We start from the raw sequence: 26,804 nt of genomic DNA, 5'->3' as shown, positions 1-26,804 counted from the left end.
TTTTATACATAGGGTCACGTGTGTAGTGATGGATACGCTGAATGGGTGTGGTGTGGGTGTATACCCATCATGAGGGAGTGTGTGTGTCGATCCGACAACTAGACCTGCAACAAAAAAATCACTACAATGGAAATTTTGGCTTTATAGTGTTGTTGTGTTTTCCTGGTAGCATCAGAGTTGCTTTCTTTTTTGTATGTGATGTTACAATACAGTCACCATGTATTTAGCCTATTTTGTGACGTATTTTGTTGTATAATGCGTTTCAAAAGCTAGTTGTGTTAGCGTGCTTTTAAATTAAACTGTGAAGTCTGCTTACAAGTTTGTTGAGTGTGGAAGTATTTTTTTTTCTATTTTCTATTCTATTATAATTGTGCTGACTTTTCTCCTTTAGCGTGCAGTACTATATTATTTTATAAAATGTATAAGTGTTGAAATCATCTATGAAAGTAGAATGTAAGCTTGTAAGCTGCTGTTTGTGACGAAAAGCGATGCCGGTTCCCTCAGGAAGTAGGGAGCCGGCTGGGACCGAGGAGGCCTTGGGGTCTTCCCACGGTCGGCAACGTTACATTTGAGCCCCGGGGGATGGGGTCATCGGGATTATGAAAAATTAGTGATAAAGGCTATTTTTTTATATGGTTGATTTATGGTACGCGTACCAAGCACGTATGAACGACGAAGATTGGAAGTCGTCCCATAAGTGTACTGAAGGAAGAAAAAGACGAATATTTTTCAGATATTTATGAAGTGTATGTGTTTAGATGTTGGGTGGCTCTAAAAAGAGCCCATGTGTTTATTGGGAGATTTTAGCACCTACAAGTAAGAACCAATGCAGAGTCTAAAGTTCAAGAGGAATACTCTGTTTCCCTCATTTGTAAAAATGTACACCGTCTCTCCTATAGATGCCATCCATATTGAAACGTAGATTGTTGTGGTAGATGGACCGCATTCTATAGTCTAGGAGAAAGGCTGAAACAGATGTATTCACATGTTTCCTAGCTTTTTCAATCTGTGGACAATAGTGGTTGGACCATTTCCATTTCTGCCTTTGGCATATATTAGAATATACAAAGGCAGTTTTGGGGAACAGTGTCATCAATTGTTGAAAGGTGTCCTTCATAAGCATTTCCAGACCTACCCCAGTCAAAGTGCCTAGGTCATTGCCACCACAGTGCACAATTAGGAGGTCAGGGTGTTGGAGATGTAAATAGGATTTCTCCAATGGCATCAATTGATGCCACTTTAATCCTCTCTGTCCAATACATTTAATGTCTACATTTGGTAAACGTAGGTCTTTCAGAATTCTTTTCTGTTGTGCGTACCTTTGACTCCAGAAAATATAGCTGTGTCCCACAATCCACACTGTAAACATCTTGAAGAGAGATCTGGATGCACTCTGAAGGTCTCTAAATGAAATGGCAGTTTGAAAAGTAAGATTTTTCAAAAATGGTGGACAACATGCAATTTTGAAAAAAAAAAGAAATTAATTGTTGTTTGACAATATTCTAAACTAAGCTGGGATGCATGTTTCTGTTTTTTAAAAGCCTGATTTTTATTGGTTAAGAAAAACTGATAGAAAAGAATGTTACATAAGATCAGCTGGTATATTCTCAAGTCAAGCACACTTGCTGTTTTAATTTGCAACAATGTATGATGTTTTTTAAAGTGCTGCTATGGTAACTGGCAGATTGTGGAATGGGGAAGGGTTGAACGTTTTGTCAGTTGGAAAGGGTGCAAAAGTTCAAGCAATATAAAAGTGTATTTCATTTTGATTTAATGTGGGAATAAATGTGATTTTTAATTTTTTTGTATATGTGTGTAGATTGAGTGTGTAGATTGACAGGAAAAGTTTGCTATTTTCTATAGGACTTCCTGTCCCCCTAGGACTGCTTAGGGGAGTTTAGGGGAGTTTAGAATGATCTGCAAGGTCAAAGTTTTGGATGGGCTTTGTTGAGCCTTTGATCGTCGTGGGGACAACCACCTAACAGGGCCGTCTCCTGTAGTGTTATGGGGTGCCTATCCCTGGGACGCTGCTGTTTGCTATGGTAGGGCGAGAGTTCTCTTTCAAGTAGGAAAGCAGATTGCTTTTCGTCTGAGAGAGCAGCATGTAAGCTGGTCTCTCTGACAAAAAGGAATGCTGGCTCCCGAAGGACGCAGGGAGTCGGCTGGGACCGTGGGGGTTTTGGGTGTCTCCCCACGGTGCTGAACGTTATATTTGAGCACCGGGGGATGGGGTCCCCGGGGATTGAAAGAAATTAGTGATAGACGCAACTTTTTTTTTTTTACGGTATATTTAGTCTACGTGTACTGTGCGAATTCTGAAAGCCATTTCACATAAGCGTATGTAAGCAAGAAAAAATCAATAAAAAATATATATTTTTCAGATATCTATCAAGTTTATGTGTTTATATGTTGGTTGCTTGTAATGAGACCTTTTCTCTTTATTGGTACTTATAAGTAAGTGCTTATGCATAGTCTAAAATTGTTGAGGAGCAGTGTTTTATATAGTGCTGAACTTTTGACCTCTGTTGACAGTTGACTTTTGCATGATCTGTTGGGGGTAGGGTGGAAAGTTATGTCAGTTGGAAAGGTTTGCAATGTTAAAGCAATAGAAATGTGTGTTTCATTTTGAATTAATGTGTGAAGGATGTTAATTGGTTGTTTATATGTATGTATGTGTAAAATGAGAGGAAAAATGTTCCATTTCGTGGTTTTGATGAAACAGTGAACTAGAGAGATTCTGTATAAGAATATCTACTGTGTGAGTGGTATTCTTCTTAATCTGGAAATCAATTTGAAAGGTGAGTTGATAAATTGTATGGGAATTTGTGTGGTGCATCTTTGTACATTAAGGAATTATGGGGCATATTATCAAGACAGGTGATAACATTTTCCCCGCTTTATCGGCAGAAAACTGCAGATAAAGCGGCGATAATGGGCTTGATAATATGCTCTATGGAATTCCAATCGAAGCCCATGTTAGATGTCCTTCACATCTAACATGGGCTTCGGTAGGTATTCCATAGAGCATATTATCAAGGCCATTATCGCCGCTTTATCGGCATTTTTCTGCAGATAAAGCAGCGATAATTTTATCGCCTGTCTTGATAATATGCCCCTATATTCGTTCCTTGTTAAACGTTTTATAGTCGTAAATGTGTTTTGCTATAATGCATGCTGTTATGTTTTTTGTTTAATATCACATTGTGCGTCTGTATACATTAAGGAATTATGGGCGATATTATCAAGAAAGGGCGATACATTATCGCCGCTTTTATCGGCAGGAAACTGCTGCTAAAGCAGCGATAATGGGTTTGATAATATGCCCTTGTGAATTCAGATGGAAGCCCAGGTTATGGTGTTAACCTGGGCTTCCCCGGGAATTCACAAGGGCATATTATGAAAACCATTTTCGCCGCTTTAGCAGTAGTTTCCTGCCCATAAAAGCGGCGATAATGTGTCGCACTTTCTTCATAATATGGCCCTATATTTGTCCCTTTTTCCAAAATTTCTAGCCTTTCTTTTTTTACTTCCCTATCTCTTTTCTTACGGTTTTCTCTCTCTCAGTACTACTGTGTTTTTCTTATATTGTCCTCTGTGGTTATATTGCCCTTGTTTGTCTTTATATTTTCCTGTTTCTTCTCTTATTTCTTCTGTCTCCTCATGTTCTTCTCTTTCTCTTCATATTTAATTTTTTCTTGATACTCCCGGTTCTGTCCTCTTTCTTGTTTCTTTCCCTGTGTATATAGTCTGAGTTGATTTACAAGCCTCTTGAGCGTCTTTGTTGTTGTATTGTGTTAGGGGCATATTATCAAGGAGCGGTGTTAAAACTATCATTGTTTTATCGGCAGGAAACTGCCGATAAAACGGTGGTAATGGGCGTGATAATATGTTCTTGTTAATTTCCATAGAAGCCCATGTTCTGATGCTAATATGGGCTTCTATGGGAATTAACAAGGGCATATTATCAAGCCCATTATCGCTGTTTTATCAGCAGTTTCCTGCCGATAAAAGGGCGATAATTTTAACACTGGTCCTTGATAATATGACCCTTAGTTTTTTTGATGTAGTAGTTACAGAAAAAATGTGTTAAATTGTATATGTATTTGGAAAATGAGTCAGTGCTGTTCACTGAAATGTTGTAAGCGTATATATGGAATATGTATAGTTATTGAAACATTTTTCAGTAGTAAATGGTAAATTGCATGGTCTCATTTTTTTGTGTCTAATATCACACTGTGCATGTGTGTACATTAAGGAGTTATATTCACACCTTTTTTAACGTTTTACAGTAGTGAATGTGTTTTGGTAAAATGTATGGTCTTATAATTGTTTGGGTAATATCACACTCTGCATGTGTGTATATTAAGGAATTATGGGCCATATTATCAAGCCGGGGCGATAAAATTATCATCTCTTTATCAGCAGGAAACTGTCACTAAAGTGGCGATAATGGGCTTGATTATAGGCTCTATGGAATTCCAATCGAAGCCCATGTTTGATGTGAAGGACAGTTTCCCGCCAATAAACCGGCGATAATTTTATCGCCCAGGCTTGATAATATGGCCCTATATTCGAACATTTTTGCATATTTTCTACACTCTCTTGTTATACTCCCTCCTGTCTCTTCTTACTCCTTCCTCTATCATTATACTATCTTGTTTTTCTTATACTCTGCTTTTTTTTAATACTTTTTTTCATACTTGCTCCTCTTTTTACATATTTCTCCTCCTCTTTATATTCTCTCTTGTCTTTATAGTCACCACTGTTGTCATAGTTCTTACTGTCTTCTCATAGTACTCCCTCTTTCCTTACACGGTCAGTCTTCCTTTATAATTGTCTTTTGTCCACATTTTTGTGTTTGTGTCTTTTTACAGTCTTTCCTCTTTCTTCATATATACTCTTCTGTTCTTATATTCTATGTTTCTTGTTATTCTCGCTGTTCTTTGTAGGTACACCCTATTGTTTTCTCACACTTTTCTTTTTTTTCTAATACTCTTCTCTCTGTACTCACATTTCTCCTCTCTTTTCTTATACTTTGCATTCTCTACTAATATTGCCGTCTTTTCTTTTTGTCATATTCATCTCCTCATTTCCCCCCCTGTTCTTATACTCCCCCCGTTTTCATATTCTCCACTCTTTTCTCTTACTTGTGCATGTCTCCTTGTAGTATTGGGTTTTTCTTATATTTCTTTTTGTCCTATACTCCTTCTCTCTGTGTTCATATTTTCTTCGTTTTCTTCATATTCCTTTTCTGTTTTCATTTTCTGTCCTTTCTGTTTATACTTCTTAAATCTGTTGATATTGTTTGCTCTCTTCTCTTACTCCTCCTTGACTCCCTGCATACACTCTGCAGCACTTTCCTCATATTCTTCGTGTTTTCATTCTGATTTCTCTCTTTATATTTGTTTCTCTTGTCTTACTTCTGCCTCTTTCCTCATACACTTTTCACTCTTCATAATATTCCATCTGTTTGTACTCCTTCTTTTCTCCTCAGACTGTATCCTCTGCTCTTGTACATCCCTTTTTTCCTTATACTCCACTTTTCCCCACATGCTTCATGCTCTCTTCTGGTACTGTTCTGTCTGTCCTTATACACACTGTCATTTGCTAGTATTCGTACTTTAGGTATTGTCCTATTAATCGCGCAAGCGATAATAGGACGAGAGTATTGAGGGCAAACCATGCTCTGAAACCACCAGGCGGATTTCGACGAGTGCATGTGCTCGTGCACGCGCTTACCATTTGCTCCCCGAGCCGCCTGCCTCCAACAGCTTCACTTCAAAGGGATCCGCTCCCCCGACCACTGCTTCACACTTTTCACGGCCGTGTCTCGCATTTCTCCTCCTCCCTCCCCACAGCAATGCCAAGAGCTTGTTTGTTCTTGCCTTTCATCTCCTACCCGTCTTATCCCATTGTTAACCTTTCTGCACCTTTGTCCGTCTATTAGTCATACCTGTCTGTTCGTCTCTGCTTTTTGTATCTGCCCGTTTCCCTCTTTCAGTATTTTGTAAATGAACTTGCTAACTGTCCTGTGCTGTTCTTCATAGTGCCTCTTACGCACACATTTTAATGACCGGCGGTTCAGCGGCTCACGCGCACATTTATTAAGCAGTACATGCAACGTAACGTACGCTCTCCTTTACTGTTTCTTCCTCCTTCATTTATCAGGCCCACAATCACGCTCTATTTTTGTTTCATTTTTCTCCTCGCTTTCTCCTATATCTTTCCTCTTATTACTCTCCTCTGCCCTCCATTTCTTTACCATCTGCATCGCCCCTGATGGATCATGTATGCCACTTGTTCTTTGAGAAACTGGAATATTGTATGAAACTGCCTGAATTTGCTTTTAACACACAATTCTACCTCTTTTTGATCCATTTAGAAATCAATAATCACTTCTAGACAGTATTAACATTCTTTTGAGTTTTTCATCTTATATTTATTGCTTTCATTTGTATTTGAAAGGGAAATATACCCGGTTTCAATGGCTGTCCTGATTTGCCTTGTCATTCGACCGGTCAACGTTCTTTCACTAGTAGGGACGTCCGTGGTTTCCGGTTGGTAACGTAATCTAGAGGCTTCTCTGGAACCACGCGGCTGATTTACAATCCTAGCTTCTCCCGGTAACATACCATGTGATCGTGGACAAATAACGTTGGCTCGCACTTCCTTGGTTACCATACCTGCCAAAATGTGAGAGCATGTACAAAAAGAGCCAGCCTTTCTATTAAATATTGTAACTATATTTACTAAAAGTATGCTTTAAGGTACACAATTTGAGGCATTTTTTGAGGTGAGTGGAAAAGCTTGGCTGTCACAGTGTGCCATAAAACACACAAAATTGCCCTTTTAAGGGAGCTCCAAGTCCATTAACTGTGACAGTCGTAAAACTAAACAAAAGCTATCTCAGAAGGTGACCGACTCACCTTTCGTCGTTCAGGGTGACACAAGGGTGTCAGCTCATAATATTAGCTATTATGTAAGCACTTTAGTCCACAAAGAGTATCAGAACTGCAGTGTTAAAACTCACACAAAGAAACACACCAAGAGGCAAATCTGGCTGTGACGTGCACGGAGAACTAATCTATGAGTAAATTACGAAAGCAATGCTTCGGACATGCATTAAGAGCGTGCACATCAGTTGGGAATTAGGCAAATATGTAAAATAAAGCACGCCTGGCCTAACATTTGCTGCTCTGTGTAATCAATCGTAAATACTGTACAGGGCATTACGTATATAGGCAACTGTCCTATGCATAAGTGATGCTTAAATACTGTACGGGGCATTGAGTACATAGGGGACAGTCCTAAGCATAAGTGATGCTTAAATATCACACCAGAATGCACACGATTCAGTATGCAGTGATGCAAAAGTAACGCTGTCTGAACATTGCGTCATCAGCTCTAAAAGCGCACATTCCGATGGGGGCATGTGTGCACGACCACCAGTCACAGTGCTCCAGCGTCCATGCTTGTGGTTCCCTGATGTTTTGTGTGTGTCTCACTGTTTCTTGGGTCACTTTATATCACTGTCCCAGCATTAGTGCCCTCTCCTTGACCCCCTCTCTCTCTGTTGGTGTCTCCTTGAATCTGTGTGCCACACCATTTGTTGTCTGAGCCTCAGCATCAAAGGGTCCGCTCCCCCGCCCCATCAGGACCCACCCCCCCCACCTCCGCCACCCTCCCTCGGTGTCACCTCCCATTTGCAATGCAATCGCGGGCCGCGGCACTCGTGCTTCAGCTGTAAACATCCCAAGTTACAGCTCGGTGCCGCGATTGCATTCCCCTTCAGGCAACTTTTCCCTTTCTTCTTTCTTCACCTCTCGTCACCATCTTTCCTTCCCTCGTAGTTCATTCCTTTTCTCCCCTTTCCTTCCCTTCTGAGTTGTCGCTTCTCCTCCCATCCTTTCCCTCTGCTTATGAACATCTAAGCTCTTCTTTCCCTCTCTCTCATTTTCCTGTTCCCCTGTGACCTTTCTCTTCGTCCTTCTTCTTCAAGATAATTTCTCCTTTCTTTTCCCCTTAATTCTGCTGTCCTTCTGAACCCCTTCGTCTTTCCACTCACTCTCTTCCTATTGCCTTTCCTTTAGCTCTCTTTTCTCTTTCCTGTCTCTCTCTCACGCCGATCATCGCTCTTTCTTTTCTGTACTCAGCAGCATTCCACCGGGGGCTGCTGCATCCCCCACATCTCTGTTGAGAATGCCAAGCAGACAAAGCTCGCCGTGTCTCTAAATATTAAACCACAAAATGTTTACCACACATTTTGGACCATAAACAGAATGCCTCTTTCTTAATATCTCTAGGTTTTTTTTCCAGCCCGGGCTCCCACCCGTGTAATGCCAGTCACGGATTGGCTCTGGTTTTCCCCGACCCTACATGCCTTCGGCGCTGCCCTCTTTTAAGCCTTGTTTTTTTCATGGCGTGTGATTTATTTTACAACTTGGCAGGGAATGTTTGCATCTGTACACTGCTTAAATCACATGCAATACTTTTTTGCTAACATGAGCAATTGAAATTCGCATGCGGTTATACAGTGTTATTTTTGTTGCTAACATGAACAATTAAAATTTCCATGCGGTTATACAGTGTAATTTTTGTTTGAAAAGTAGGGTACATATTTTTGTTTAGTTGATTGTGTGTGGTGAAAACGCAGCTTTTCACCCATTAAAAGTTGCGTGGAATGGCCCACGTATTCTTCTTGCAGCTATATAAGTCGGTCAAACACAAACGCTGAGCACACCAACAAGAAAACAATGTACTTTAACACTAGAATGTTTGTGGAGCGGATGATTTTTCTCCATAAATTGTCATATGCAAAACCACGAGTTAACACAACCGTATAAATTAATAGGAAAACTATAACTCGGATTTCAAACTCATTTGTTCCTTTTGCCAGGGGTGTAGCTTGGTCTGTAAAATTGGGGAGAGGGATCCGCTTCACATTTCCCAACAATCACATTGGCATGCCTTGCTCCTTATTGCAGTTGCACGCCGTTATTTTCCTTGCACCTTGCTTCTTTCAATTTTTATGTTTTTTTAACAAGCACGGCACAAATTCATTTTAGCAGCCGCGCACCTTCAGTTTCTTTTTTTTCCAGCATTGCAGCTTGCTCCTCATTGTGTCCCGTGTCATTCCACTCCAGCATCCATGCTTGTGGTTCCCTGATCTTTTGTATGTCTCACTGTTTCTTGGAAAAACAACAAGTGATGGACCGAATTTGGATCAATGTCACACATTCCCCCAGTCAAAAGATCTGGGCCCAAATCCATCGTTCTGGGAAGGACATGGCTTTTGTAGTTCGGACTGGACTGTTCCCATGGGGCACAGGGTCAGAGCTGATTTGCATATCGCCATTGTCTAACCCGGGGTGGTGTGGAGTGCAAAAAAACGATGGATTTGGGCCCAGATCTTTGGACTGGGTTGAGTGTGTGACATTGATCCACATTCGGTCCATCACCTGTTGTTTTTGCAAATTCCGCCCTCACTGTTTCTTGGGTCACTTTATATCACTGTCCCAGCATTAGTGCTGTCTCCTTCCCCCCTCTTTCTCTGTTGGTGTCTCCTTGAATCTGTGTGTCTGAGTCTTAGTGTATGTGTCTCCCTGTGCCAATGGCTCCCTGTCTCACTGTTGGTGTCTCAGTATTAGTGTGTCCTACTCTATGTTGATATCGCCTACTCTGTGTCTCCCTCTCCTATTACAGTTGATACACCACCACAGCACCACTCAGCACCACCACAGCACCACTCAGCACCACCACAGCACCACTCAGCACCACCACAGCATCACTCAGCGCAACCACAGCATCACTCAGCGCAACCACAGCATCACACAGCGCAACCACAGCATCACTCAGCGCAACCGCAGCATCACTCAGCGCCACCACAGCATCACTGGTTCAAATATGTTCTCTCAATGTTTCAAGCTTTATTACAAATGTCACAAAAAGATGTTAAAATTTCACTTCTGTTCTTGGATTTTCGTCACAATAAAATACACTGAACATAATCTTCACAAAATGTATTTACAAAAGTTTAAGCTATTGCCGATATAAATTACAATCACTTTTATTTAAGTATTAATTATTTAAAAAAATTAAAAGCCATAGTTATTTATAATATCAATACATCTAAGTCACGTAAATACAAAACATGTCGCATTACAAATGCTATAGGTGTCACATTTGCGAAAGTTATAACTATTGGCATTGTAAATGACAAAGCTATTAATTTAGGTATTTTCAAAAACAACACATAAATAAAAAAATTGTCATTTACAAGACCAATAGCTCAAACTTTCCTAATGCGAGACCTAATGCATTGCAAATGCTTGTTGTTCTAATAGTTGCGTGTCTTTTCACATATTCCTTCTTTTTTCTTTAGAGTCTTTCTCTCTGTCTTATTATAGTGCCCCCTCTGTCTTCTTAGTTTCTTTTTTCTTTTTATACTCTTTCTTCTCTCCTCATATTTCCATCTTTCTCTTCATAGTCTCCCTTAACTATTGATACTTTCCAGTTTATTCATACTTCCTTTATCCCGTTATATTGCAATGTCTGTTTATACTCCCCATTTTCGTTATATTTTCCCTTGTTTCATACTTCTTCCTCTCTTGTTGTAAGTACTTTTATTTTCATAGTCTCACGTTTCTCGTCATAATCCTCCCTCTGTTCTTATAAGTAATATTATAGAATATTTCATATATTTATTTTTGTAATATTATATTTTTTTTTTAATAGATTCTTTTTATCAATACTGAAAAAACGGTATCATGCCTACCAAATGTAAAAAGAAGAAACAACGAAAGAAAGGTGTTTATTTGAAGAGAAGTCATCGACAAGATTTACATGAAGAATCATGTGTTAAGAAAAAGAAAAAAAGTCCTGGTAAGAGACGGAACACGTTTCTGAGGAAAATATTAAAGACTAAGAGTAGTGTGTACAAAGGAAAGAATGGTATTAGTGTGTCTGCAACGAAAAAGAAAAAGAAGAATAAAGAGAACAATAATGGAAAGTCAACTGCAGAAAAAATAGTGTATAGTAAATAGAGGAAAAAACAATTTATGGAAATTAGGCAAATTTTTTTTTAATACAGTTCTGTTAAATTTAATTAAACAAATTAAGGGATGTAAAAAAAAAGTTTTTTATAAGAAGAAGAAAGGTATAGAAAAATTAGTTGAGAAAGCTTTTGAAATTGAAAGCAAAATTGTTTATTTTAGTAATCAATAGAATTCGATCACTAGATAAACCAATCCATTTAATGAAGGCCAAAAGTAAGTGGAGAAGAATAATTAACAGAAGTAATTTTTGTGAGTTTTTTTGGGTGAATGGAAACATAGTTGAAGTTCTGAGCCTTTTTTTAATGAAGAAAGTTATCTTCAGAGTAATGATTTGTTGCATGCAGTTGACACTAGTGGTCATGCCTATGAGGTTAGAAATGGTTGTCCTATTGAGAAAGAGAAAATTGTTCCTAGAAATGCAGAAGAGGTGTTAGCTGAACAAGTTTTAGGGAGACGTCCTAAAGCTCCAATGTACACTTGGAATTGTAGTAGTATTTGTAGTGTACGGCAAGAATCTATTGATTTTTTACGCACTTTCTTACGTAACTATACAAAGTAAAGTGTGAACCAAAAGATTAAGATGTTGCAAGGACTAGACCCTTGCCGAGTAAGAGAAAATACTGGTTTGCAAGGTCATTCTCTGGCTTGTGTTTCTAAAAAAGTATGTCAAAAGTGTTTTTCACCATTTCAGGATGTTAGCAGTACATCATTCTGAAATGAGGAAATTAGTCAGAAGATTGTATTATGCAAAAAGTCCAGCTCTACTGTTAAAAAAGTTGAACATCGCTGTCCCTTCAGGTTATACAGTTGCAAATATCAACCGAGCTGAAGGAAGGGGGGTGGTTTAGCTATAATCCACCGATCCTTTCTTACTCTGCAGGCCATGCCCGAGAGCCTGGAGGATGCAGAAGCAATGAGCTTCACTTTGAAATCTGACAATACCTCCTCGTTCTCTGGCTTACTAATTTATAGGCCCCCTGGCCCTAGAGCCCCGTTTTCAGCGGCAATCCAATCCCACCTAGAAAACTCCCTGGAGCACGATTATTATACTATTCTGGGAGATTTTAACTTTTACTTTGAGAACACAAACAACACGGAGACGGTTAATCTCCTGGACATACTCTCCTGTCATAATTTGGAGCAGATTGTTAATGAACCCACTAACAATGCAGGCCATACCTTGGACGGCATCTGCACTAATATGCCTCATGCTGCAAAAAGTAAGGTAACGCCAATGGTATGGTCTGATCACTTTGCAGTGTTTTTCACCATTCTGCTCACCAACTCCTCTATTAGAAGGAGACTTAGGTCCCCCCCAGGAAATACTGGGCTTGGAAGTCAGTCACAAGTTCAGACTTACTAGGTGCTATTGAGGAAAGAGTAGGGCCCTACCCAGATGCCAACCAGGCGGCTACGGCTTTACAAGTTAGCCTTCTTAATACAGCCAACCTGGTAGCACCGGAGAAGGCACTTAGAGTGTGGCAAAAACGGGTTTCCTCTCCTTGGTATTCGTCAGATTTAAAAATGGCCAAATCAAGTGCAGACAGAAAGAGCGGGTGTGGAGAACGAATTATGATCCATCCCACAAGAAAATCTATTGTGCTGCACTAGAGGACTATAAGAACCTAATCATTCAGGCGAAAACCTCCTATTATTCTAGGAAGATCCAAGATGCTGCCCACTCTAGTAGAGAAATATTCTCCACTGTTAACATCCTTCTGAGTTATCCACGGGGCACTAGCTTTCAGCCAGACAAAGCATTTACGGATAAGTTGGCGTCCTACTTCCAGAACAAGATACAATCCGTGTATAACGATCTGTCTAGAGCAGATACACATCAAGCAAGACGGGCTTGGTGGTACCTGTAGAGCACAAAGTGGCTTCCCACTGTTTTCCCCTTTGGACGAGAATACACTGGCTGACTTGCTGTTGAAAACCAAATCAGGCTCTCCGATGGACCCCTGTCCACCTTTCGTGCTCCACCTGGCACCGGCAGAGATAAGTGCCCTACTACTGCCGGTTTTGAATCAGGTCTTGAGCTCGGGAGTCTTTCCATTAGCCTGGAAAAAGGCCTGCATTCAGCCCCCTGCTAAAAAAGCCGAAGTTAGACTCCTCCGATGAGAAGAGTTATCGTCCCATCTCCTGTCTGCCGCTGCCAGCTAAGCTGGTGGAGAAAGCCATGAATGGGGAGTTATCTTTCTATCTCGAGACATGCCATATTCTCGACAGCACCCAGCATGACTTCCGTGTGAATCATTCCACGGAAACGGCCTTACTGATGACAGCGGAGGAAATTCGGAAGGGGATGGATGAGGGAGGCAGAGTCACACTGGTTCTGCTGTATCTGACAGCGGCCTTCGACACCGTAAATCATGAGGTACTCATCCAACGGCTGCAGGATGTTGGTGTCAAGGGCCTAGCGTTAGATCTCCTCACTTCCTTTCTATCTGACAGGGAACAGGTCATCTTCTGCAATGGCCATCAGTCAGACATATTTTTCCTCCCAGGAGGAGTCCCTCAGGGTTCAGCGCTATCGCCCACCTTGTTTAACATTTACGTCTCCCCTCTGGCCAAGATAATAAAGAACCTGGGCTTCAAGCTAGTGTCATATGCTGATGACACTCCGCTGATTGTCTCTGTGTCCCACTTTGTGGATTCCAAGGCTGCTGATTTCTCCGGCTGTATGTCGGAGGTCATGGAGTGGATGAACTTGAACTTTTTGAAGTTGAACACAGAAAAGACGGACGTCCTAGAGTTTGGACAGAAAGCGTCTATCTGGAACCAAAGCTGGTGGCCCACATTGGCGGGAGCCTGTCCGGTTCCAGTGGCTAAAGCTAGGAACTTAGGGTTCATTTTTGATAAAGATCTGTCCTCAGGTGAATCAGGTGGTCTCTGCCTGCTTCTTTACCCTTAAAGGGCTAAGAAAAATTCTACCATTTATTCCATATCATCTTAGGAAATCTGTCATAATCGCTACTATCTTTTCTAGAATAGATTACGGCAACGCCCTCTATCTAGGAGTAGGGTCCGCTCAAATGGCCAAGTTGCAATCTATTCGGAATGCCACAGCCAGACTACTCCTCCACATGCCTAAATATCACTCCACCTCACAGGCCATCAGCCAGCTTCACTGGCTCCCAGTTCAGAGGCGGATTGACTTCAAAGCACTCTGTTTGGTTCACAAAGCATTGGCGGGAGTGGGGGCCTCTGCCCTTCAATACCTGTTCACAAGGTACCAGCCAACTCGATCTTTGAGGTCTGCCTCTCAAGGGCTGGCTATGGTCTCCAAGATCAATAGGCACCGTTGGGGAGGGAAGGGCTTCTCTCATCTGGCCTCTAGGCTTTGGAACTCTTTACCACAGCAGTTAAGACGAATTTCCAACCACAGGCTGTTCAGGAAGGAAATCAAGATGTGGCTTTTTACTCTATAGGACATTGGCCAGCACATATCTTAGTTACCATGCACAGCGCCAAGATGCCTCGGCATTAGTGCGCTTTAGAAATACCTTCACTCACTCACTCACTCAACAGTGCTCTTTTGCATGGATCTGTATCAAATGTAAAGAACGTTTGTGATGAGATTAAGGTTAGTTATTTTGGTCCTGAGGAAGACAGTGCAGAGATATTAATAGAAGGAAATGTAGAAGATAATGTACAACATTATAGTACAGATAATTTTGAGCAAGACATTACAAAGTTTAAGGTGATTTCAGGTGAAAGGCCAAATTATTGTTGTGTCTGTTGTCGACAAACTCATTATAAAATTCAGACCAGGAGTGTTGATTTGTATTTAAAGAGTGAAAAGGAAAATAATAATGAGTGGAAGGATTTTGCAACTTATTTGTTGGTAGAAAATAGTTTTAATTTGGGTTCTGATCAGCGTATTTGTAAATATTGTTATAACAAATTAGACGAGAACACAATGCCTGCTAGAGCTGTGCATAATAATCTTGAGTTGGTAAATATTCCTTCTGAACTGATGGATTTAAATACCTATGAGTCTATTCTTATTTCATGTGTGCATCCATTTCAGGCTATTGTTCGTATGGAGCCTAAGACAGGAAAATTGCCTCCTTCTGATTTACAGAGGGGATTAAAGGGAAGAGTTGTATATTTGCCTCTAGATTTAAAGAAAAATATTGAAATAATTGGTGTAGAAAATGTAGAGGATGAGCCTTTAGTTATTCTTGTTAATGGCGTTCCTGCTAAGAGTTAGACAATCTGGCAAGAATTAGTGGATGTTAAGAAAGTGAAAAAGGCAACGTTGTGTCTGGTTAAAAATAATGAATATTAAAGAAATGTGTAAGTGAAAGAAGAAGAAATAACTGTAGAAGAAGATAGTGACTTGCCATCTGGATAAATTGAAAAAGTTGAAGTGTCCAGAACTGAAGAAATCTACGAACATTACAGTGTTCATCCACTGCATTATAAAGAAGTGATGGGGAATACTATAGAGTTATTCCAAATGAAAGAAGCAAAAGGAAGTCCCATAAGTGTATGGGAAAAAAGCTTGGAAGATCGTTGTTTCCCTCAATTGTTTCCCACAGGAAATGGAGGATGATATGATGACTGACCTGTGCAGATTCCTGCATCTGAATACTGGACATCAAGATTATATGCAGAAGATCCAAGATTTCGACAATGTATTCCGTATTTGTTTCATCTTTTGTTTGAGAGTGATTTGTCTGGACTTTCTTATGCAGTAGACCATATATTGAAAACAGGTGTACATCTGCAAAATGTTTAAACAAAGGAATTTATGGATAAAGCACTGCAGAAAAAGAATGTTTTGGAATCTCAGCTAATTAATCTCATGGCATGTCAGCGTGGTACTAATGAGTACTGGTACCATCGTCATGGAGAACTGAAATGTATGCTAAGGAACTTAGAAACTCCTACATGGTTCAATACTCTAAGCTGTGCTGAATATGCTTGGGATGATTTACTTCAATTTCTGCGAGAGGCAAATCGAAATATGCTAAATATTGAATAAAAGACACCTGGAGAATTGTGCTCTTTGGATCCAGTTAATGTATGAAGGTATTTCAATCATAGATTTGAAACTATGATGTATTTTATCACCAATAAAAAAAATCCTCCTCTTGGAGAGGTTTTGGACTTCTTTTGGATAAAAGAGTATCAAGCAAGAGGTGCTCTTCACATACACATGCTAATATGGATCACAGATGCTCCCAAATTTGGTACAGACTCAGATGATACTGTGTTGTCTTTTATTGAAGAATATGCTACATGTGATATACCCAAAAGTACACTAGATAGGGACCTAAGACAACAAGTCTTATGATTCCAAAGCCATCGTTGTGGGAAATACTGTCGTCGAAAGTACAAATCTAAGGACAAATTCTACACCAAATGTCGTTTTGCATTTCCACGTCCAGTAATATCGAAAGGAAGAGTGAACAGTTTTATGTCATCTTTGTGACATACTATCACAAGAAATACCTACAATTTAAGAAGAAATGAAGAGTCAAAATACATAAATGACTATAACCCAGTCATTTTGTCCATGTGGAATGCTAACATGGATATTCAATATGTTGCTGACAATTCCATTACTGTTGCTCGATATGTAACATCGTACATAACAAAATCAGAAAAGACGGAATTGAAGGAAATGTGGGAAGAAGTTTCCCACAAGAAGAGTCTAAGTAAGAAATTATATACTTACAGCTTGAGGATGTTATCTCATCGAGAAATTTGAGCGTATGAATCAAGAAGAAGAATTTGGGTGAGTCTAGGTCTTGCTGGAACACGTAACTGAGTTCTTAAATCTGTACAAGAAATTGAATAATTAGCTAAAAAAGAGCCAGAAAGTACAGATATTGTGAAAACAAATATGTTGGATACATATTATCCAAATAGAAGTCATCTTGAGAACATTTGTCTCTATGAAGTGCTGCAAAACTATATTTTTAAACGGAATATTACAGAAAAAATCAATAATGGTATATATGCTGTGATTGGTTATGAAGGATGTCTGGTGAAACAAAGAAAAGGACATTTGATTAATCACCGTAAACTGAGTTGCGAAACACCTGACAAAAGGGAATTTTACTATTCAGCTCATTTGCAACTTTTCAAGCCATGGTGTTCAGAATTGGAATTACTTGGAGATTTCGAGAGCTATGAAGATTCTTTCAATGCAACTAAAGATACTACACAATGTGCTGTTTTTGCTATTCATGTGAAAATGTTGAATGACGAAATTGAGCAAGAAGCTACAATTGCAGCTGAGATTGCTAGAGACAGTTCTCAAGAGAGTCAAACTTCTGCTCCGTTGAGTGGAGACCCACTAGGAGAACCAATTGTTCAAAATGAAGCAGCAACTGTTATGGAAGAGGTGGAAACAGCAATGTATCAAGGTCAAGAGGATGTTAGAAACCTAGGAAATTTAGAAGAACAACTAAATCTTGAGCAGAAAGAAATATATTAGCAAGTGAGAGAACAGATTGACCATGGATTACTTCATGAGAAGAAAGAGTGCTCTTGCTCATCATTTGAACCTATCGGAATGTACGTGAGTGGACAAGCTGGAACAGGCAAACGTTTTTTAATTAAAGTAATCAGAAGTTTTCTACACAAAACAACTGAGTCACATTTGTCTTGTGTTGTCACTGCTCCAACTAAATTAGCAGCCCACAATATTAAAGGAATTACTTTACATCGCTTATTAATGCTACCAGTAGAGCATGAAAACAAATTAGAATACCACAAGCTATCTGGAGATGCTTGTTGTGAAGTTTCAAGAGTTTTGAGGAAAATAAAACTTCTTATTATTGATGAGGTAAGCATGGTATCAAACTTAATGTTTGCTTTTGTGCATTTAAGAATGCAGCAAATTCTTAAAACAGAATATGGTGTATTATTTGGAGGAAAGCACGTCATCGTTTTTGGAGAGCTTCTACAACTTACTCCTGTAAAAGGTCAACCAGTGTTTAAAACACTGCTGCATGAAGATACTAGAAAGTCTTTGGCGAGTATTGGAAATGTAAACATTTGGTCATATTTTGAGGAACTTATTAGAAATATGCAACAAGCAAATGATGTTGAATATGGAACTAATCTTCAAGATATAAGAATTGGAAAAATGACTGCACATTGCAAACAAGCTTTACAGAGACGATTACTTTCCAATTTGTTTCCAAATAAAAATATTGTACCAGAGAAAATATACATGACAATTGCAGAAAATAAATCTGTAATCTGCTTAATGCCAACACTACGTGAATGTTCTAAATTCAATAAAGAAATGTTGAAATTGGAAAATGAAGAAATGTTAAAATTGGAAGCTATTGATAAAAATAGAACATGAAGGAATCACTATTATTTTGAGTGAAAAGTTGAAGAGGAAATTGGATTCATTAGAGAAATCGATAAGTTAAACTGCTGGTTTAGAAAATAAATTGTATGCATGTGAAAACTGTAGGGTAATTGTACAACGTAATTTGAATGTGGAAAAAGGTTTAGTAAATGGAGCAATGGGTAAAGTTGTTGATTTAGTTAATTAAGTAAATAGAGATGGTGTTGAATTTTTGAAAATCAAATTTTATCAAATTGAAGGAGTTCAACAATTTAGTCGTTCCGCTTGGTTTTTGCTTGTAAAAGATTTGTATGTTCTTAGAAAACAGTTTCCTGTTTCTTTGGTGTATGCAGTGACCAATTATAAATATCAAGGTTTAAGTGTAGATAGTTCTTTAGTGAATATTGGAAGTACTGTGTTTAAAGAGGGTATGACATATGTTGCTTTGTCTCGAGTCAGAACTTTATCTGGATTGTACTTAATTGATTTTGATGAGACAAAGGTTAGTGCAGATGTAAATGTGTGAAAGAGTATAATAGGTTAAGAAGAGAATATGCGCCTAATTTAGGTCAATATCCAGTATTTGAAAAGCGTGTGGTAGGTAGAAAAAGAACATTTGAGAATATCTGTAGTGAAAATGTAGAGAAAGAAAAAAAACAAGATGAAGTTGCGCCTGCAAGCAAAAAGAACAAGCATTAGAAATGCAATCGGGCTCGGATTTATTTGAGTTTGAGCTAATGGCATTGTAAAGGCCAATGTATTGTTGCTATGTGTTATGGAGTGTGTTCATGTGGTGTGTACTGCCAGTGATCTCCTTGTGAGTGTGAGAATATTGCACCGTTAGTGCCTGTGATGTCCTTCTTGTGAGTGTGAGAAGCTTGCACCTCTGCTGCCTGTGGTCTCCTTGTGAGTGTAAGAAGCTTGCACAGCTGCTGCCTGTGATGTCCTACTCACTACTCTACTCTACTCACTACTCTACTCACTACTCTGCACTCACTACTCACTACTCGACTCACTACTCTACTCACTACTCTGCACTCACTACTCACTACTCTACTCACTACTCTGCACTCACTACTCTGCACTCACTACTCTGCACTCACTACTCACTACTCTACTCACTACTCTACTCACTACTCACTACTCTGCACTCACTACTCTACTCACTACTCACTATTCTACTCACTACTCTACTCACTACTCTACTCACTACTCACTACTCTACTCACTACTCACTACTCTACTCACTACTCACTATTCTACTCACTACTCTACTCACTACTCTACTCACTACTCACTACTCTACTCACTACTCACTACTCTACTCACTACTCACTACTGTCCACTCACTACTCTACTCACTACTCACTACTCTACTTTCTACTCACTATCCTACTCACTACTCACTACTCTACTCACTACTCACTACTTTACTCACTACTCACTACTCTACACTCACTACTCACTACTCTGCACTCACTACTCACTACTCTTCACTCACTACTCTACTCACTACTCACTACTCTCCACTCACTACTCTACTCACTACTTACTACTCTACTTTCTACTCACTACTCTACTCACTACTCACTACTCTACTGACTACTCACTACTCACTTCTCTACTCACTACTCTGCACTCACTACTTTACTCACTACTCTACTCTACTCACCTCACTACTCTACTCACTACTCACTACTCTGCACTCACTACTCACTACTCTACTCACTACTCTACTCACTCCTCTACTCACTACTCTACTCACTACTCTGCACTCACTACTCACTACTCTACTCATTACTCACTACTCTACTCAATACTCTACTCACTACTTACTACACTACTCACTACTCTACTCACTACTCACTACTCTACTCACTACTCTACTCACTACTCTACTCACTACTCACTACTCTGCACTCACTACTCACTACTCTGCTCACTACTCACTACTCTACTCACTACTCTACTCACTACTCACTACTCTACTCACTACTTTCTACTCACTACTCTACTCACTACTCACTACTCTACTCACTACTCACTACTTTACTCACTACTCACTTCTCTACTCACTACTCTGCACTCACTACTTTACTCACTACTCTACTCACCTCACTACTCTACTCACTACTCACTACTCTACGCACTACTCACTACTCTGCACTCACTACTCACTACTCTACTCACTACTCTACTCACTACTCACTACTCACTTCTCTACTCACTACTCTGCACTCACTACTTTACTCACTACTCTACTCACCTCACTACTCTACTCACTACTCTACTCACTACTCACTACTCTACTCACTACTCACTACTCTGCACTCACTACTCACTACTCTACTCACTACTCTACTCACTACTCACCACTCACTACTCACTACTCACTACTCACTTCTCTACTCACTACTCTGCACTCACTACTTTACTCACTACTCTACTCACCTCACTACTCTACTCACTACTGACTACTCTACTCACTACTCTGCACTCACTACTCACCTCACTTCTCTACTCACTACTCTGCACTCACTACTTTACTCACTACTCTACTCACCTCACTACTCTACTCACTACTCTACTCACTACTCACTACTCTACTCACTACTCACTACTCTGCACTCACTACTCGCCACTCACTACTCACTACTCTACTCCTCACTACTAACTATTCACTACTCACTTCTCTACCCACTGCTCTGCACTCACTACTTTACTCACTACTCTACTCACCTCACTACTCTACTCACTACTGACTACTCTACTCACTACTCTGCACTCACTACTCACCTCACTACTCTACTCACTACTCTACTCACTACTCACTACTCTGCACTCACTACTCACTACTCTGCACTCACTACTCACTACTCTGCACTCACTACTCACTACTCTACTCACTACTCTACTCACTACTCTGCACTCACTACTCACTACTCTACTCACTACTCTGCACTCACTACTCACTACTCTACTCACTACTCACTACTCTGCACTCACTACTCTACTCACTACTCACTACTCTACTCCCTACTCTACTCACTACTCACTACTCTGCACTCACTACTCTGCACTCACTACTCTACTCACTACTCACTACTCTCCACTCACTACTCCACTCACTACTCTACTTTCTACTCACTACTCTACTCACTACTCTACTCACTACTCACTACTCTACTCACTACTCCCTACTCTACACTCACTACTCTCCACTCACTACTCTACTCACTACTCACTACTCTACTTTCTACTCACTACTCTACTCACTATTCTACTCACTACTCACTACTCTACACTCACTACTCACTACTCTGCACTCACTACTCACTACTCTGCACTCACTACTCTACTCACTACTCACTACTCTCCACTCACTACTCTACTCACTACTCACTACTCTACTTTCTACTCACTACTCTACTCACTACTCACTACTCTACTCACTACTTACTACTCTACTCACTACTCACTACTCACTTCTCCACTCACTACTCTGCACTCACTACTTTACTCACTACTCTACTCTACTCACCTCACTACTCTACTCACTACTCACTACTCTGCACTCACTACTCACTACTCTACTCACTACTCTACTCACTACTCTACTCACTACTCTACTCACTACTCACTACTCTGCACTCACTACTCACTACTCACTACTCTACTCATTACTCACTACTCTACTCACTACTCACTACACTACTCACTACACTACTCACTACTCTACTCACTACTCTACTCACTACTCTACTCACTACTCACTACTCTACTCACTACTTTCTACTCTGCACTCACTACTTTACTCACTACTCTACTCACCTCACTACTCTACTCACTACTCACTACTCTACTAACTACTCACTACTCACTTCTCTACTCACTACTCCGCACTCACTACTTTACTCACTACTCTACTCACCTCACTACTCTACTCACTACTCTACTCACTACTCACTACTCTACTCACTACTCACTACTCTGCACTCACTACTCACTACTCTACTCACCACTCAGTCAGTCAATTATCTTTATTCGATTATTAAAAATCATAAAAGAACGAGCATTATTACATAGCAATATTTCATCAGAACACATAATTATAACAGACAATCAATGTTTAAAAAACACTAAAATCGCAATGTACAAAATGAGTCATACGAAAATGTTAAGAATATTAAAAAGAGACTTTTAAAAGAAAAGGCGTTTAAAATCAGTGAGATAAAAAGGGAAGTCAATATTCAGGAGTAAGGTGCCTAATTCTTGTGCGGTGCTTATTTATACGTGCTCCTGCGACTAAAAAACTAGCAACATGAAAGGCTACTCTTCCATTGGGAAGGAGTTGCAGGAACATCAGGGCTGGTTTTACCTGAATAAAACCTAGATTGCGCAAAATTGGAAGCAAATATCTTTTTTTAATCTCAGTGTAATGACCGCAGAACATGGTAAAGTGAATCGTGTCCTGGGTGGAAAAGTGATCGCAATCACATGGTTCCGCATTATCGGGTCTATTCCAAACTTTAAAATTGCCCAGAATGAAGTGGATCAAATCAAAACGGAATCTCGTTAGAAGGAAACGATGGTATGGTTTAATTACCAGGAAAAGGTATGGTTCCATTCCTGGGACAGATGTCAACAAACAGTGTTTCCTAACCATCGGTTTTTTTAACTCTATGGCTTCTCTCTCCATAACATATAAATTTGTCAGGGTATTTTTTACTATTTTAAGATCTTCCTGCCTTATCAAATCTGGAGATAAGAAAAGCTCCGGTCGGCCGGCTAAAGTTAGCTGCGTTTGTACGTATTTTACCCACGGGATGTTTTGGGCTCTATCCAGGGCTAAACAATCTTTTAAGATAATGTGATTTAATGTGAGCTTCTGGTTAAGCCAAGTTTTCATCCATCCGATGACTGGGGCTAGTTTAAAAATGTCAGTTATATAGCCCAATCCTAGCTCTGTGTGTAATGCATAGGTGGGAGTCGATTGGGGGACAGAAAGCAGGTTTCTCAGAAATCTGTTTTCTACTTTCTGGATTTTGTCATGATTAGTGTACCCCCAAATAACAGAGCCGTACTGGGCAACAGACAAACATTTTGCTTTATAGACCGTAATAATGCTTTCCATGGGACAGGCACCTAGTTTTTTAGCAAAACCAAGCAACCCTGCTGCCGCTCTTGCAACAGCGTTGCTTTTAACGGAATGCTGGGGGCCCCAAGTGCCCTTTTCATCGAAGGTCACCCCTAAGTATGGAAAAGATGGAACTCTCCTGACCTCTTTCCCAGCACAAAAAAATGTTTTCGACTTTCTTTTCCTGCCTGCAGTTCCTGCAATCATTATGTGAGATTTCTCTGTATTGGTTTTCATGTCCAACGAGGTCATGAAGTCCCCAAAAGATGAAAGGAGTTTATTTAGTGCCACTCCGGAGCGTGCCAAAAGAACTGCGTCGTCCGCGTACAGGAGGACAGGTATCTTTGTCTCACCTGCACGCGGAATATCGGTGTGGGATGCTGCCAAGACTGCCTCAAGATCGTTTATGTAGAGAGTAAAGAGGAGGGGGGCAAGGATACACCCTTGCCTAACCCCCCTCTCTGACTTAAAGTGGCAAGTGCATCTCCCTTCCCTAGTCACTCTGACCGAGGTCATAAGGTCCCTATGTAGCTCAGCCAGGTATCCAACCAAAGGGGGGTCGATGCCCATGGTCGAAAGGATCCTCCACAGCTTTGCCCTGTTGACCAGGTCAAAGGCTGAGGAGAGGTCCATGAAGGCCATGTACAGAGAACCCCCCTTGGCGATTACGTATTTATTTATGATTAGTTCTAGGTTTAGGCACTGGTCTAAGGTTTCTCTTTTGGCTCTAAAGCCATATTGTGCGTTTGATAAAACACCCTTCGCTTCTAAAAGCTGAGTCAGTCTTCCTAAAAGGACTCTTCCCAAGATTTTAACGCTGGAATCAATGAGAGAGATTGGCCTATAACAGGCCGGATCTGTCCTCTGTCCTTTTTTAAAGATCGGTACTATCGTGGACTTGGCCCAACTAGTAGGAAAAATGAGATCCCTTGAAGCATTAAAAATGTTTGTGAGAATCTTGGTACTTAGTTCGGGGGCACTCTTGAAGAAATCTGCGGGGACCCCATCGGGCCCCGGTGCCTTTTTATAGAGTGTGTCATTAATTGCTTTTTTCACCTCCTCTAAACTAAAGGGAGAGATGGTAGTTACTGCTTGTGTGAATGGCGTCTCGCAGTCTAGGGTGGTATCAGTACAGCTATAGATGTTACTGAAATGTGTCACCCACTGTTCGTCTGGTATAATGCAATCTGCTCTCTGATTCTCTAGTCCCGCGAAGTATGGGTGGTTTATTATTGCCCAGAATTTAGCGCTATCTCTCTGTATATCAGGCAATAATAAGTCACTCCAGGCCTCCTTTTTTATCTCGGATTTCCTCACCCTGATAGCGTGACTGTATTGTTTCCTCAGTGATGCTATCTGCTCTTTATCTCTGGGTTTGTTTTTTAGAGCCTTTAGGAGGCTTGAGTGAGCCTTGGAGCAGTTTGAGTCAAACCATCTGGGGCCCCTGAGCCTATTAGGCTTTGTCTTTACGGTCAGGTCTAAATTGACCTGACGGCAGATAACATTGAAAGCCTCTATCATGGTGGTACCAGAATTCTTATTATCCAAACAAATGGCAACCTCCCCCTCAACTTTAGCCAGAGTTTCCTGTAAAAAGGTGATTGGGGTTACTTGATCCCATTTCAGTCTACGATTCTGATCTCTCGGGACTAATTCTGTCGCGCATAGAGCATCAGTCTTCCTTTTTCCCAAGACTCCCTGTGATATGGTCTCTAGAATCACAGGGTTATGATCGCTAAAAACTGTGGTTTCTACCTTATAGTTAATAGCTTCAGGCAGAATACTAGAAGATAAAAAAATATAATCTATAATTGTGCCTGTGTCATTGCCCACATATGTCGGTAACCTCGGGCCTGTGGGGCAACTACATGATTCGTAAAGGTTAAAAGTAGCTAAGAGCAATTCCAAAGCCTCTCCGCGTGATGTGTGTTTGAAATGCGGTGGGGAGGAGTAGGGAGAAGATTCCTCATATTCCACGTGGCAATCCGCATGGCATGGGTGGATGTTAAAGTCTCCCATAAGGATCACCTCATACCCATGGGCACTATTCTCACTGTGGGTAGACAGGAATTCTTCTAGAGTTACCAAATGCTCGTTTGGGGTTTGACTGACGGGGGAATTATAAAAATTAACAAGTAATATGGGGTGAGAGTTTGATGTAGTTAGTTCAACCGCTAAACAGTTTTTTGAGTTAGATTTAATATGTCTTGGCTTTCCTTGAATATCTAGTGAGATGTATATAGCCAAGCCCCCCTTTGCCCTTCCTGCTTTACTAGGATCTGCAGGTACAATAAAGTGGGAAAAGCCGTCCAGAGCCAGTCTGTCTGACGTTTCCCAGGTTTCTTGAAAGGCAAGGACGTCGTAGGATCTAATTATGTCCAGCCAATGCTTGTCGTTATATTTGGCTCTGAGACCAGCGATATTCCAGCTCAAAATTCTACAAACCCTGATACCCGCAGAGTTCCGAACTGATGAACTGAGAGCAGGCTGAGAACCCTCACCATTACTGTCTTGTCTAGGGGAGAGTTAATCGTTTTGGTCCATGAAGGATAACGGTGCATAGCGATTGAATAGTTGAAGGGGTTGTGCAACAGGATTATGTTGTACTGAATGAAAATGGTGGGCTGCTCCATTATACCTTGAGTCCTGGCCCCATCTGAGGTTCGAATCCCAATTGCTGTCCCACCCTGGCGCAGGGGTCCTTGGGTAGGTGACATTCTGCTGTTCACCATAGAAAAACTTTAGGGTTAAGGGAACGACAGTACCCCGTCTGCGTTGGGGAGGGAATAAGTTAGCAAGAATGTTGGGAAGGACGTCTTGACTTGAAAAACTCACTGCCACACAGTCCCCTTTAAACTTTTTCGGCCGGTTTCCCAACCAGGGGACCCTAGTTGCTGACTTGATTACACTTGCCAGATAGTGCTTTCCCCCTGGTGCTAGCCGCATGTTACTGGTTAGCCAGTGTAAGGCCTTGCTTGTGACAGAAGTGGGGCTTTCCGCTGTTCCCCCTTCCAGAGGAGGGACATTTGCTAGAACTAAAACCACTGGTGTGGCTTCAACTATGAATTGTAGGGGGTCCGTTGAGTGAGCTTGTACTGGGGGGATATTGACCGAAGGGATTCTGTCTGTTGGAATGTTAACTGATAAAGGACCCTCATTGTTAACAGTCAATGTTGGTGGATGAGATGATGAATTCTCCTCAGGCAGCTGGTGTCCTACGCCTTCACCTACAGCCTCTCCAACAACATTTCCCCCTGTGTTATTACTCAAATTTGTAACTAGCGTAGTTATA

The sequence above is a fragment of the Lissotriton vulgaris genome, chromosome 2_1, assembly GCF_964263255.1.
Source record: "Lissotriton vulgaris chromosome 2_1, aLisVul1.2, whole genome shotgun sequence".
Classification (NCBI taxonomy): Eukaryota; Metazoa; Chordata; class Amphibia; order Caudata; family Salamandridae; genus Lissotriton; species Lissotriton vulgaris.
This window is presented reverse-complemented; position numbering follows the sequence as displayed.